The sequence below is a fragment of the Cervus canadensis genome, chromosome 20 (genome assembly GCF_019320065.1).
Source record: "Cervus canadensis isolate Bull #8, Minnesota chromosome 20, ASM1932006v1, whole genome shotgun sequence".
NCBI classification, from domain to species: Eukaryota; Metazoa; Chordata; class Mammalia; order Artiodactyla; family Cervidae; genus Cervus; species Cervus canadensis.
Window position 1 is genome coordinate 15,747,290 of NC_057405.1, and position 17,051 is coordinate 15,764,340.

Genomic DNA, 17,051 nt, shown 5'->3' on the forward strand with positions numbered 1-17,051 from the left:
TTTTTTAAATCTGAGGGATTCATGGTTTTTAAAACAAGTTTCAATTACTCATTGCCTAAAGATTATGCATTACTTTTATTTTTCAGTCATCCCCATAGGTGTAGAACTAGGAACAGTTCATGGGAGCATATATTTGGGCAACATTATGACTTGTAATGAAGGCAGTTTTATGGTATTTGTTCACTGATAAGGAACGTATTGAGCATTCTACTACTTTTTCCATTCTTGGAAACAAAGGTTTATCTATATTAAAGCTTCCTTCTAATGTAAAACACACACAAGCACACACACACATAGGAAAAAAACATATTTTAATGCATAACAACTCTTTATCAAAATAAGTGATAAACTGATTTGGCAAGGGCCACCATAAGAGTTACTATTGTAACAGATGGGTGTGGTAAATAAAAAGAAATATGATGTTTTACATATCTTCCATATATGTATATGAAAGTTTTCAATTTTGGGCTTATCTGGTGGCTCAGCCATAAATAATCCCTTTGCAATGCAGGGGACCTAGGAGATATGTGTTTGATCCCTGGGTCTGGAAGATCCTCTGGAGGAGGACATGGCAACCTACTCTGGTATTCTTGCCTGGAAAATCCTTTGGACAGAAGAACCTGGTGGGCTACAGTCCAAAGGCTGCAAAGTGTCAGATACAACTGAGCTACTGAACACACACACACACACACACGCACACATACACACACACCTAACAAGCTGTTGAATTTGAAAATTCAAATAACTGAAGTGAAAAATTTTCTAACTGAGCTTAATAGCAGATGTTACAGGGCAGAAGAAATAATCAGTGAATTTGAAGGCAGATCAATAGAAATTAACATATCATAGTGAGAATCCACTACCATCGTCTGAAAGGCTGAAGTTAAATTGTTTTCAAATCATTGACTTTTGTTGCATAACATGGAGTAGGATTTTAATCATATTTCTAGGCCCCCATTTCTGTCTTCATTAACTTATTTTTCTCTTCCTTTCTCTCCCACTTAGCCTCTTGGATTTTTCCAAAGCATTCACTATTCATCTTATTTTCCTCCCTGTGTCCTCTGCACTCAGGGGTTTTCTTGAACTTCTATAACATGTTCCCTACAACCATAGTTTTGGTCCTTGCTTTTGATTCAATTCCTAGTATTTGTGTCATACTTATTTCTAGTTATACTGTTTTAAAAAAAATCTTCTCCAATTAAAATGCTTTTTTCAGTGATACAATAATAGTCAATAATAGTTTACTAAATTCTCTTCAAATGCAAAATTTAGGAATAATTTTTATCTTATGTCTGATACTTTTGCAGTGAATGCATGACAGTAATCACAACACAAACCAATAAATTTTATTTACAGAGGGAGAATGTTTATATGCAAGTTTATTTAATGCTACTTTTTTGAATATTATTGTCATGATTTTCATTATAGCTTTTATCAGGAGTCATGTCTATAATTTACTTTAAAAATAGCTTAGCAAAGTAGCAGGAGCATGTCTTATTTAAACACAAACAAGGAAAATAAAGAGCTTCCGGTTCAAGATAGCAGAGTAGAAGGACATGTGCTCATCTCCTCCTGCATTAACACCAAAATTGCAACTAGTTTTTGGACAGACATTAACAGAAGGACACTGGAACCCACCAAATATATATATATATATATATATATATATATATATTCCATCTCCAAAGACAAAAAGAAGCCAGAGCAAAGTGATAGGAGGGGTGCAATTATGATAAAATCAAACCCCAATCTTGCTGGGTGGGTGACCCACAGAATGGAAAGCAGTAATACCAAAGAACTTCTTGCACTGTTGTGGAGGTTCTGGACCCCTCATTAGTCTTCCCAACCTGGGGATCTGACAAAGGGGCTGGGAATCCCCAGGGAATCTGGCCTTCAGTGCCAGCAGGATTTGATTATAGGACTCCCAGAGGACTGGGGGAAACAAAGACTCCAGTCTTGGAAGACACAAAATTTTTCATGCACCAAGATGCAGAGGAGAGGAGCAGTGACATCACAGAAGATCTAACCAAAACTGCCTACTAGTGTTGGAGGGCCTTCTGTAGAGTTGTGGGTAGGCAGGGGCTCACCACAGGGATGGGGGGACTGGAAGGTCCCCCTTGACCTAAACCCTCTTGAAATAAACTATTAACCCTAGTATAGAGCCTGTAGACCTCAGGGCTGGGTCCCCTCAGGCCAAACAATCATGGAAGGAATGCAATCCCACCCATCAGCAGATAATTTGGATTAAACCTTTACTGAGCAAGTCCCATGAAATTAAAAGACGTTTGCTCCTTGGAAGAAAACTTATTATCAACCTATACAGCATATTAAAAAGCAGAAACATTACTTTCCAACAAAGGTCCATCTAGTCAAGGCTATGGTTTTTCCGGTAGTCATATATGGATGTGAGAGTTGGAATTTAAAGAAAGCTGAGTGCCTAAGAATTGATGCTTTTGAACTTTGGTTCAAAAGCTTTTGTCGGAGAAGACTCTTGAGAGTCCCCTGCACTGCAAAGAGATCCAATCAGTCCATCCTAAAGGAAATCAGTCCTGGATATTCATTTGAAGGACTGATGCTAAAGCTGAAATTCCAATATTTGGCCACCTGATGGGAAGAACTGACTCATTCTAAAAGACCCTGATGCTGGGAAAGATTGAAGGTGGGAGGAGAAGGGGACAACAGAGGATGAAATGGTTGGGTGGCATCACCAACTTAATGGACATGAGTTTGAGTAAACTGCAGGGCTTGGTGACGGACAGGGAATCCTGGCATGCTGCAGTCCATGAGGTCTCAATGGACCAAGCAAGGCCCTGCCCACCAGAGCAAGACCCAGTTTTTGCCTCCCATCAAGAAGCTTACACAAACCTCTTAGCCTCATCCATCAAAGGGTAGACAGAAGAACCAAGAAGAAACACAGTCTGACAGAGGCTAAAACAAAACTCATACTACAGAAAATTAATCACAATAAAAAAACAGAATTATGTTCCATATAAAGAGGGAAGATAAAACCCCCCCAAAAATCAACTAAAGTGGAGATAGGCAGCCTTCCAGAAAAATGATTCAAAATAATGATGGTGAAGATGATCCAGGATCTCGGGAAAAGAATGGAAGCAAAGATTTAGAAGATGCAAGAAAAGTTTACCAAAGAAAGACCTAGAATAAAAACAAATAAAGAAATTGAAATGGAAAAAATACACTAGAATGGATTAATAGCAGAATAACTGAGGCAGAAGAACAAATAAATGATCTGGAGGGCAGAATGGTGGAAATCACTGCCTCAGAACAGAACTGCCTCAGAAAAAAAAAAAAAAAAAAAAAAAGAATGAAAAGGAATGAAGACAGCCTAAGAGACCTCTGGAGCATCAACATTTGCATTATAGGGACACTAGAAATAAGAGAGAGAGAGAAAGAACCTGAGAAAATATTTGAAGAGATAATAGCTGAAAACTTCCTTAAACATGGGAAAGGAAATACTCAGCCAAGTCCGGGAAACACAGAGAGTCCCAGGAAGGATAAACCCAACGAGGAACACATCAAGACATGCAATAATCAAACTAGTTAAAAATTAAAGACAGAGACAAAATATTAAAAACAACAAGGGAAAAATGGCAACATACAAGGGAACTCTTGTCAGGCTATCAGTTGATTTCTCCGCAGAAACTCTGCAAGCCAGAAGGGAATGGTGTGATAAATTTAAAGTGATGAAAGGGAAGAAACTACAACCAAGAATATCCTAACCAGCAACATTCTTCTTCAGATTTGATGAATAAATCAAAAGCTTTCCAGACAAGCAAAAGTAAGATAATTCAGCATCACCAAACCAGCTTTACAACAAATGCTGAAGCAACTTATCTAGGTAGAAAACACAAGAGAAGGAAAAGACCTACACAAAATAAACACAAATTAATAAAAGAGTAATAGGATCATTTGGGGGCTTCTTTGGTGGCTCAGATGGTAAAGAATCTGCCTGCAATGTGGGACATTTGCGTTAGATCCTTGGTTGGGAAGATCCCCTGGAGAAGAGAATGGCTAACCACTCCAGTATTCTTGCCTGGAGAATCCCATGGACAGAAAAATCTTGCAGGTGCAGTCCATGGAATCGTAAACAATCAGACACCACTGAGTGACTTTCACACACACACACAATAGGATCATACATATTGATAATTACCTTAAAGGCAAATGGATTAAATGCACCAATCAAAACACATAGGCTGGCTGGGTGGATGAAAACATGTGCGTGTATGTCATTCCACTTACCACATCACTCTGCTTGACCCTTTCCCCAAATTGGATGTAATTATTTTATATTGTTAAGTTAATCATGTTCCCAATATGGCTTGCAATTGTAATTACCTTTTATTTTTTGTCTGGCTATTGATTGTGAAAACTGATAAACATATTTTACTATTGTGATTATGTGATTATGTAACTATTACTCACTTAATGCCATTGTCATGATTGGTCAACAGAAAAATAATATAACTCTATATCACCAAAACTAGTATCTAATAGAAAAACCTACAGTCATTTTTTTAAAAATCCAGATTCATATAAAAATTATCTTGAGGTTTCTTAAAAAATATAAATGTTCAGGTATTGTTTTTTTTTTTTTTTTTCCTCCAGAATTCTAGATATGTTTCCAATGAACAGTCATGTTTAAAAACAACTTACCTGTATGATGAACTCTTACTTTATCTTGCTTGTTTCATTTTTTCTATTTCAAACATAGTGCCCCCATTTAATTTAGTTATTGCTCTTCAATTTTTCCATATCTTCTTTCTTTTACTGATGTTCTTTCTTAAGAATTTATCAAGTGTATTAGAAAAAGTTTTGTATGCATATATATAAATATGTACTATATATATTTAGAAAAAATTATAAATTTTTCTCTAACTAAAACAAAAATCATGACATTTTGATTCCAATCATTTGATCTCATATAAACAGAAAAAAGAAACTTCAAGAGCAAGAGATTGATTGTTTTGTGTAGAATGATATTTCAAAGTTATGAAAACTAACATGAGTGAGTGAATGAGGAAGCAGAGACAGAGCTGAGAAGATAATGGAGAGTGATTTTCACAAATGAGTCCTAGAACCAAGTCAAGAACTCTTTTATATTCCTGGGGAAATTCAATGAGCATTTGGGAATTTTTTTTACAAAAAATGCAGTCATTTTTCTCATGAAAATATGGAAAAACTTTATACAAGCAAAATAAGAATAAGATGATACATATAAGAAATGATTAGATATTAATGTGGAAATAAAATATCTTATAAGAGTAAAGAAATTATACTGCAAAAAACAGTTAAGGAAAACCTGAGAGAAAAATGAAGTCACATCTAAAACCAATACAAGTAGGCCATCATTCAGAGGAAGTACAGGGAGACGGGAGAAATGGATAAAAATAAGTTCAATCAGATAATCAATGGAAGAAATATGCTACAGTTTATAAGAGACCTGAGTAGTTATACAGAAGCCTAATATATATATATACATTTGAAATATATTTGAATTGAATATATGTATTGAAATTATATATATAATTTATACATATATATTAAATATATAATATATATTATATACATATATTATTTCAATATATTGAAATATATCGATAATTTCACAACAAAAACAGTTTAAATGTTTCTAGTGAAAAAAAAAACACTTTGATTAATGAAAATAATAAAAACATCCCTGCCTCTGAATTATTGGCAGGAAGTTACTTTAAGATGTAATCCATATAAATTAGGTTGATACAAAAAAAAAGAGAGAGAGAGAGATAATATATGAAAATATTTAATTTCAGAATTCAGTGACAAGATATAGCATGATAATCAGTGCAAAGCATCATTTTCTAAATTAGAATATGAAATCAGTGAGTGCTGAAGAAATATTTTTCTCAAGGATAGTTTTTGCCTCCATTCCATATATAAAACTGAAGCTATACTGTGTAAAACTTAAAAATAAATTGATTTCTTCTTTAAATACAAAGGAAGAAGTCAATGAGAAATTTGAGCAGACATCAAAAAATGGACAAAAAAATGATCACATAAATAAACAAAACTTTGATCTGTTTGAACAGCTGATTGACTGTAAAAAAAAACAAAAAAATTATGTGGGTCTCAAATCTAGAAATGCTATCCTTCAAATAAACTTGGAATAACATAGAAAACTTCAAAAAATAAATGCAATTCCAGCATCATTTCTTCAGTGAAGAGTATTTACATAGTCATAATAAAGTAAATCTTGGTGATTTGTTCTCAAATTTAATTTTTTTTCCAGCTTTTTTTTTTTCCCCATTTATTTTTATTGGTTGGAGGCTAATTACTTTACAGTATCATAGCGGTTTTTGCCATACATTGACATGAATCAGCTATGGATTTACATGTATTCCCCATCCCTCTGGGTCTTCCCAGTGCACCAGCCCCGAGCACTTGTCTCACGCATCCAACCTGGGCTGGTGATCTGTTTCACACTTGATAATATACATGTTTCAATGCTGTTCTCTCAAAACATCCCACCCTCGCCTTCTCCCACAGAGTCCAAAAGTCTGTTCTATACATCTGTGTCTCTTTTTCTGTTTTGCATATAGGGTTATCGTTACCATCTTTCTAAATTCCATATATATGTGTTAGTATACTGTATTGGTCTTTATCTTTCTGGCTTTCTTCACTCTGTATAATGGGCTCCAGTTTCATCCATCTCATTAGAACTGATTCAAATGAATTCTTTTAATGGCTGAGTAATATTCCATGGTGTATATGTACCACAGCTTCCTTATCCATTCGTCTGCTGCTGGGCATCTAGGTTGCTTCCATGTCCTGGCTATTATAAACACTGTTGCGATGAACATTAGGGTGCATGTGTCTCTTTCAGATCTGGTTTCCTCAGTGTGTATGCCCAGAAGTGGGATTACTGTGTCATATGGCAGTTCTATTTCCAGGTTTTTAAGAAATCTCCACACTGTTCTCCATAGTGGCTGTACTAGTTTGCATTCCCACTCACAGTGTAAAAGGGTTCCCTTTTCTCCACACCCTCTCCAGCATTTATTGCTTGTAGACTTTTGGATAGCAGCCATCCTGACTGGCGTGTAATGATACCTCTTTGTGGCTTTGATTTGCATTTCTCTGATAATGAGTGATGTTGAGCATCTTTTCATGTGTTTGTTAGCCATCTGTATGTCTTCTTTGGAGAAATGTCTGTTTAGTTCTTTGGCCCATTTTTTGATTGGATCATTTATTTTTCTGGAATTGAGCTGCAGGAGTTGCTTGTATATTTTTGAGATCAATCGTTTGTTGCTTTGTTTGCTATTATTTTCTCCCAATCTGAGGGCTGTCTTTTCACCTTGCTTATAGTTTCCCTTGTTGTGCAAAAGTTTTAAGTGTCATTAGGTCCTATTTGTTTATTTTTGCTTTTATTTCCAATATTCTGGGAGGTGGGTCATAGAGGATCCTGCTGTGATTTATGTCTGAGAGTGTTTTGCCTATGTTCTTCTCTAGGAGTTTTATAGTTTCTGGTCTTACGTTCAGATCTTTAATCCATTTAGAGTTTATTTTTGTGTATGGTGTTATAAAGTGATCTAGTTTCATTCTTTTACAAGTGGTTGACCAGTTTTCCCAGCACCACTTCTTAAAGAGATTTTCTTTTTTCCATTGTATATCCTTGCCTCCTTTGTCGAAGATAAGATGTCCATAGATACGTGCATTTTTCTCTGGGCTTTCTATTTTGTTCCATTGATCTATATTTCTGTCTTTGTGCCAGTACCATACTGTCTCGATGACTGTGGCTTTGTAGTATAGTCTGAAGTCAGGCAGGTTGATTCCTCCAGTTCCATTCTTCTTTCTCAAGATTGCTTTGACTATTCAAGGTTTTTTGTATTTCCATACAAATTGTGAAATTATTTGTTCTAGTTCTGTGAAGAATACCGTTGGTAGTTTGATAGGGATTACATTGAATGTATAGATTGCTTTGGATAGTATAGACATTTTCACAATACTGATTCTTCCAATCTATGAACATGGTATATTTCTCCATCTGTTTGTGTCCTCTTTGATTTCTTTCATCAGTGTTTTATAATTTTCTGTGTATGTTTTTTGATTCTTTAGGTAGATATACTCCTAAGTATTTTATTCTTTTTGTTGCAATGGTGAATGGTATTGTTTCCTTAATTTCTCTGTGTTCTCATTGTTAGTGTATAGGAATGCAAGGGATTTCTGTGTGTTAATTTTATATCCTGCAACATTACTATATTCATTGATTAGCTCTAGTAATTTTCTGGTAGAGTCTTTAGGGTTTTCTACATAGAGGATCATGTCATCTGCAAACAGTGAGAGTTTGACTTCTTTTCCTATCTAGATTCCTTTTATTTCTTTTTCTGCTCTGATTGGTGTGGCCAACACTTCCAAAACTATGTTGAATAATAGTGGTGAGAGTGGGCACCCTTGTCTTGTTCCTGATTTTAGAGGAAATGCTTTCACTTTTTCACCATTGAGGGTAATGCTTGCTGTGAGTTTGTATATATAGCTTTTATTATGTTGAAGTATGTTCCTTCTATTCCTGCTTTCTGGAGAGTTTTAATCATAAGTGGATGTTGATTTCTGTCAAAGGCTTTCTCTGCATCTATTGAGATAATCATATGTTGTTGTTTTTTTTTTTTTCTTTCAATTTGTTAATGTGGTCTATTGCATTGCTTGATTTGCAGATATTAAAGAATCCTTGCACTCCTGTGATAAAGCCCACTTGGTCATTATGTATGATCTTTTAAATATGTTTTTAGAGTCCGTTTGCTAGAATTTTATCAAGGATTTTTGCATCTGTGTTCATCAGTGATATTGGCCTGTAGTTTTCCTTTTTGTGTGTGTGGCATCTTTGTCTGGTTTTAGAGTTAGGGTGATGGTGGCCTCATAGAATGAGTTTGGAATTTTGCCTTCTTCAACAATTTTCTGGAAGAGTTTGAGTAAGATAGGTGTTAGCTCTTCTCTAAATTTTGGTAGAATTCAGCTGTGAAGCCATCTGGTCCTGAGTTTTTTTTGCTGGAAAATTTCTGATTACAGTTTCGATTTCCTCGCTTGTGAAGGGTCTGTTAAGATATTCTATTTTTCCTGGTTTAGTTTTGGAAAGTTATATTTTCTAAGAATTTGTCAGTTTCTTCCAAGTTGTCCATTTTATTGGCATAGAGCTGCTGGTTGTAGTCTCTTATGATCCTTTATATTTCAATGTTGTCTGTTGTGATCTCTCCATTTTCATTTCTAATTTTGTTAATTTGGTTCTTCTCCCTTTGTTTCTTAGTGAGTCTTGCTAATGGTTTGTCAATTTTGTTTATTTTTTCAAAAAACCAGATTGTAGCTTTGTTGATTTTTGCTATGTTCTCTTTAGTTTCTTTTGCATTTATTTCTGCCCTAATTTTTAAGATTTCTTTCCTTCTACTTACCCTGGGGTTCTTCATTTATTCCTTCTCTAGTCGCTTTAGATGTAGAGTTAGGTTATTTATTTGGCTTTTTTCTTGTTTCTTGAGGTAAGCCTGTAATGCTATGAACCTTCCCTTTAACACTGTTTTTACAGTGTCCCATAGGTTTTGGGTTGTTGTGTTTTCATTTTCATTCATTTCTATGCATATTTTGATTGCTTTTTTTATTTCTTCTATGATTTGTTGGTTATTCAGAAGCATGTTATTTGGCCTCCATATATTTGAATTTTTAATTTTTTTTTCTTTCCTGTAATTGAGATCTAATCTCACTGCACTGTGGTCAGAAAAGATGACTGGAATGATTTCAGTTTTTTTGAATTTCCCAAGGCTAGATTTATGGCCCAGGATGTGATCTATTCTGGAGAAGGTTCCGTGTGCACTTGAGAAAAAGGTGAAATTGATTGTTTTGGGGTGAAATGTCCTATAGATATCAATTAGGTCTAGCTGGTCCATTGTGTCATTTAAAGTTTGTGTTTCCTTGTTAATTTTCTGTTTAGTTGATCTATCCAAAGTTGTAGGTGGGGTATTAAACTCTCCCACTATTATTGTGTTACTGTTAATTTCCCCTTTCATACTCTTTAGCATTTGCCTTACATATTGCGGTGCTCCTATGTTGGGTGTATATATATTTATAATTGTTATATCTTCTTCTTGGATTGATCGTTTGATCATTATGTAGTGTCCTTCTTTGTCTCTTTTCACAGCCTTTATTTGAAAGTCTATTTTATCTGATATGAGTATTGTGACTCCTGCTTTCTTTTGGTCTCCGTTTGTGTGAAGTATTTTTTTCCAGCCCTTCACTTTCAGTCTGTATGTGTCCCTTGTTTTGAGGTGGGTCTCTTGTAGACAGCATATGTAGATAGGGGTCTTGTTTTTATATCCATTCAGCCAATCTTTGTCTTTTGGTTGGGGCATTCAACCCATTTACATTTAGAGTAATTATTGATAGGTATGGTCCCGTTGCCATTTACTTTGTTGTTTTGGGTTCACGTTTATACAACCTTTCTGTGTTTCCTGTCTAGAGAAGATCCTTTAGCATTTGTTGAAGAGCTGGTTTGGTGGTGCTGAATTCTCTCAGCTTTTGCTTGTCTGTAAAGCTTTTGAATTCTCCTTCATATCTGAATGAAACCCTTGCTGGGTACATTAACCTAGGTTGTAGGTTATTCTCTTTCATTACTTTAAGTATGTCCTGCCATTCCCTTCTGGCCTGGAGGGTTTCTATTGATAGATCAGCTGTTATCCTTATGGGAATCCCTTTGTGTGTTGTTTGTTGTTTCTCTCTTGCTGCTTTTAATATCTGTTCTTTGTGTTTGATCTTTGTTAATTTGATTAATATGAGTCTAGGGGTGTTTTGCCTTGGGTTTATCCTGTTTGGGACTCTCTGGGTTTCTTGGACCTGTGTAACTATTTCCTTCCCCATTTTAGGGACGTTTTCAGCTATTATCTCATCGAGTATTTTCTCATGGCCTTTCTTTTTGTCTTCTTCTTCTGGGTTTCCTATGATTCGAATGTTGGGGCATTTCACATTGTCCCAGAGGTCCCTGAGGTTGTCCTCATTTCTTTTGATTCTTTTTTTTCTTTTTTCCTCTCTGCTTCATTAATTTCTAGCATTATATCTTCTACCTCACTTATCCTATCTTCTGTCTCTGTTATTCTACTGTTGGTTCCCTCCAGAGTGTTTTGATCTCATTTATTGCATTATTCATTTTTTAATTGACTCTTTTTTATTTCTTCTAGGTCCTTGTTAAACATTTCTTGCATCTTCTCAATCTTTGTCTCCAGGCTATTTATCTGTAACTCCATTTTGTTTTCAAGATTTTAGATCATTTTTATTATCATTATTCTAAATTCTTTTTCAGGTAGATTCCCTATCTCCTCCTCTTTTGTTTGACTTGGTGGGCATTTTTCATGTTCCTTTACCTGCTGGGTATTTCTCTGCCTTTTCATCTTGTTTAGATTGCTGTGTTTGGAGTGCCCTTTCTGTATTCTGGTGGCCTGTGGTTCCTTTTTATTGTGGAGGTTTCTCCCAGTAGGTGGGGTTGGACGATTGGCTTGTCAAGGTTTCCTGGTTAGGGAAGCTTGTGTTGGTGTTCTGGTGTGTGGAACTGGATTTCTTCTCTCTGGAGTGCAATGGAGTGTCCAGTAGTGAGTTTTGAGATGGGTCTATGTGTTAGGTGTGATTTTGGGCTACCTGTATGTTGACACTCAGTGCTGTGTTCCTGCGTTGCTGGAGAATTTGTGTGGTATGTCTTGCTCTGGAACTTATTGGCTCTTGGGTGGTGGTTGGTTTCAGTGTAGGTATGGAGGCTTTGGGATGATCTCTTATTACTTAATGTTCCCTGTAGTCAGGAGTTGTCTGACGTTCTCAGGTTTTGGGCTTAAGTCTCCTGCCTCTGGATTTCAGTCTTATTCTTCCAGTAGCCTCAAGACTTCTCCAAGTATACAGCACTGATAATAAAACTTCTAGGTTAATGGTGAAAATATTCTCCACAGTGAGGGACACCCAGAGAGGATCACAGAGTTACATGAAGAAGAGGAGAGGGAGGAGGTAGATAGAGATCAAGAGGAGGAGAAAAAGCGGGACTCAAGAGGAGAGACAGATCTATGCAGTACTCTGTTCCCTACATGTTCTCCATAGCCCAGACACCCACAGAGATGCATAGAATTGGATTGAGAAGAGAAGGGGGAGAGGGGAAATATAGGTGATCTGAGGGAGAAAACGGAGAGTCAAAAGTGGGATAGAATAATCAACATACTCTTGAGTAAAAATGGGTACTGAATATTGGATTCTTAAATGTCCAAAATTGATATCAAATACTGAAAAACAAAGACTAAAAATCTAGAGTAGAGGTTAGACTCTTAAAAATATAATATTAAAAACAAACAAACAAAAACACAAAAAAGTTAAATATGTATGAATTTCCACTTAAAAATAGGTCCTTTTTTTTTGCAAGGTTATAATGAAATGAAAATGAAAATTAAGGAGTAATAGAGGAGTAATAGAGGACTTTAAAAGAAAATAAGAGAAAAAAAGAAAAAAAGTTAATTAAAATATAGTAAAAATATATGAAAATGAAAATGCAAGTTAAGGAGTAATAGAGGAGTAATAGGGAATTTTAAAAGAAAATAAAAGAAAAAATTAAAAAAGAAAAGAAAAAAAAATTAAACAAACAAACAAACAAAAGTAAAAATATATCTAGGAATTTCTCTGGAGCTGTTGTGGTCAGTGTGGGTTCGGTTCAGTTTCAGATAGCTCTTTGTTCCAGCTTACACTTCTCAATATCTACAGTCCCCTTCTGGTGTGGTCGGTGTTAATCTGTTGCACTGGTGACTTCTGAAGTGGTTCCCTTTGTTTATTTGGCTTCTGTTTGCTGGTCTCTTCAGTGTCTAATTTCCGCCCTGACACACGCAGGCGGAGGTGTTCTCTTGTTTAGGTTCACTTGTTCAGTCGTGCTGTGGGGAGGGAGGGGCGCTGCAGACAAATGTCACTGGTCTATGTGGGGAGCACACGCAGTGTTCCAGCCACACTGGGTTTGCCCCCGCTCATGGGTGTCTGCTTTCCCCGTCTACACTGCTCAGGCTCCAGGCTGCTCTGTAGGGAGCGGGCCCTGCGTTGTGTGCGATTCCAGTTTTTGGGTTCTCCACAAAAGTATGGACTCGGTTGGGCTCATGTTTCGTGCCTTCCCTGCCCAAACAGCTCAGGCAGCCAGGAGCTTGACGAGCGCACTCTTCCCAGGTGCAGCAAGCCTTATCCCCTCCGCGGTCTCAGCCTTAGTTTCCTCCCACTCCGGTCCGGTGCGCCTTGTGTCTGTTCTCGGGAGCTGGTCTCTAGCCGCGACCCTCCCAGCGGATGTCAACCACCCAGAATCTCAGGAAGTCTTTGGTTAGAAACTGGAAGCCTGTTTGCAGTTTGGTAGGGGATGCCGTCTCTGGGGCCGAGTTCACCCCTTTCCCCTCCCCCCCACCTCCTGCCTCTGGCGGGGGATGCACCAGTCCGCAGCCAGCTAGCTCTTCTCTGGGATTGCTCAGTTCTTCCTTTGTTCTCCTTTTGAAGATGATGGGCTGCTTTTCTGGGCGCCTGATATCTTCTGATAGCGGTCAGAAGTTATTTTGTGAAGTTTGCTCAGCATTCAAATATTCTTTCGATGAATTTGTAGGGGAGAAAGTGGTATCCCCATCTTATTTCTCTGCTATCTTAGCTCCTCCTCAACTTTTATCTTTTAGGCAAGCACAAATGGTTTAAATATATAAATGTATTTAAATAATGACAGTGCAACAAAATTTTGGAGTTAATACGTTTACTTGGAAAATAAGAGTAGGATCACAATATCCTCAATTTTAATAGAAGTCAAGATAAGCTATCTGAATTTGGTTAACAAATAGAAGCTGAAAATATTATTTGATCTTGTCAATGTAAGAACTAAAAATAATATTTTCTGAGAGAAAATTGGAGAGGAAAGGTGAATCAGGGAATTAATGAGAAGATTCATACAGATGATGAAGAACCAATAAAACCTATAATTAAATCATAAAACTTAAGAGGAAAAATAAAATTTATATGAGCAAAAAAAGTTGGTAACTTAAGAAATAAAATCACTTCAGTTCAGTTCAGTCACATCAGGGTCTTTTCCAATGAGTCAACACTTCGCATGAGGTGGCCAAAGTACTGGAGATTCGGCTTCAACATCAGTCCTTCCAATGAACACCCAGAACTGATCTCCTTTAGGATGGACTGGTTGGATCTCCTTGCAGTCCAAGGGGCTCTCAAGAGTCTTCTCCAACACCGCAGTTCAAAAGCATCAATTTTTTCATTGCTCAGCTTTCTTCACTGTCCAACTCTCACATCCATACATGACCACTGGAAAAACCATAGCCTTGACTAGATGGGCCTTTGTTGGCAAAGTAATGTCTCTGCTTTTTAATATGCTATCTAGGTTGGTCATAAGAAACTATTTAAAATATCTTTAACAGGCTTGAAGGTGAGAACTGTTCTGAGAATTGGTTGCTTTTTTCTGTATGTTCTTTTGATTTCATTTGCCATGTTCATTTGCCATTTTTTTTTTTTTTTGGTTGTTGTTGGTTTTAAAATACTATAACATTTCAATAAAATTTTATGTAATACCTCATATATTATGAGATACTTGAATTTAAAGGGATGAATATACACTATTAGTGTGAAATTAATTAAAAAACATAATAACTAGTTTGTGAGTATCATTGGGGCTTCCCTGGTGGCTCAGCAGTAAAGAATCCACCAACAATGCAGGAGACACAGAAGATATGGGTTCATTCTCTGGATTGGGAAGATCCCTTGGAGGAAGGCATGGCAACCCATGCCAATACTATTGTTGGGAAAATCCCATGGAGAGAGGAGCCTGGCAAGCTAAAGTCCATGGGCCACAAAGAATCAGATATGGCTGAAGCCACTGAGCACACACATATGGGATTATCATTAGGTAAACTATGATTTATGGTTCTCAATTTTACAATCAAAAAACCAAAGTCAAAGTTACTTTTAAATATCAAATTTTTATTGTGCTTTATCTAAAGTTTTCTGTGATATATTCACCCTTGATTCATATAACTCTAAGAATTATTCAATTATACAAAACAGATTTTATACTTAATTCAAAAGAGTCCATTGTGACTGAGTACACACAAATAAATCTATTTCAGCATATTTTAGTTAATTTATAATCAGTATCTCTAATTTAATGATACTTGAATAAGATAGTTGAGGTTTTCTACAAAATAAAGAATGATATAGAAACAGGAATGTGGATTTAACATAAAAGAAATAAATGTAAGGAACTCTTTTAAGATGAATTAATAGCTGATGGATTATGAAATATCCTTATTAATTTCTTGCAGAAAAAAAAAAAAAGGCACTGAACTGTTTGAGTGTCTGAAGGTGGTATTTGTATTCCATGAAGTTATGACTACAATGGCTTACATGCAAAACAGAACATGGCTTCTATTTTATGCGGAAAATAAAAAGATTGGTGTTTTGTTTGTTTGTTTGTTTTATTTTTAATTTGGACTTTTTTTCCATTTATTTTTATTCATTGGAGGCTAATTACTTTACAATATTGTAGTGGTTTTTGCCATACATTGACATGAATCAGCCATGGATTTAAATGTGTTCCCCATCTCGATCCCCCCTCCTGCCTCCCTCTCCATCCATTGTTTTCTTTATGAAAAATTGTTTTGGCCTGATGCACTGGGAATACCCAGAGGGATTGGGTAGAAAGGGAGGTGGGAGGGGGGATCGGGATGGGGAATACATGTAAATCCATGGCTGATTCATGTCAGTGTATGACAAAACCCACTACAATATTGTAAAGTAATTAGCCTCCAACTCATAAAAATACATGAAAAAAAAAAAAGAAAGAAAAATTGTTTTGAGCTTCTTTGCATCTCTCTTATTATTATTTTAAATACAAGGGCTTTTCAGGGGAAAAAAAAAAATGCTTACATTTCTTTAACATTACTTATTGTAGTATGTGTTTTATGCATCTATCTCCAGATCAGACCAGCTGGATCCCAATTACCACCACTTACTATCTTGACATCTACACACTTCTGTAATCCCCATAGCAGGGCCTGTTCTCATATTCACTTAAATGTGTGAGATTTGGGTAAATAGAGGTTATAAAACCTATTTGTGCTCATCACCTGGTAAATGACATGCTGTAACCTAAATTCAAGGAATCTTCTGTCAGATACATTTGTTCTTTTTACTGTATTCATTTTAAAGGGCTCTCTCACTTCATAGTCTCACCCCACCTATTTCTAATTATTAGTGCCTATAGGATAATTAATTTGATTATCAAATGGCATGTGGCTTTACCCTCATCTCCTGTTCTGTATTTTCCTATCAGAATGCTGCCTGTTGTTATGTCTCCTGCCAAGGATTTTGGGTCCCTAAAATCTTATTGAAGGAACCTTATCAAAGAAAGAAAGAAAGTTAAGTCACTTAGTCATGTCTGACTCTTTGTGACGCCATGGGCTGTCAGGCTCTTCTGTCCACGGAATTTTCCAAGCAAGAGTACTGGAGTGGAATGCCGTTTCCTTCGCCATGGGATCATCTTGACCCAGGGATCAAACCCGGGTCTCCTGCATTGCAGGCAGATGCTTTACCATCTAAGCCACCAGGGAAGCACACAAACCTTATCAAGAATCTTCCCAAAAAAAAAAAAAAAAAAAACTGATTCAGGAGTCCTAAAGCAAAACAGCCCTGGTTTCCTATAATCACTGCAAAGAAATTGTTAATCCATTTGACAATCCACCCACTCATTTATGCATACAAGTCAGGCCTCCTGGAGAAGACTGAGAACTAATGATATAAAATACAAGAACTTAGTCTTAAATTCAAAGAAAGAAGGAAAAATTATAGTGGGTTTGTAAATAAACATGAATTCAAGACTATGGCTAAAAATGCCAGATCACTAAGATTGTAGTTGATTCACTAACTTGATCCTAATATTACTAGCAGGCAATACAGAGGAAAAAGCATTGCAGTATTCATTACATAACAAAGCTTTATTGACTCAAGAGAAAGAACAATTGCTCTTGATACTA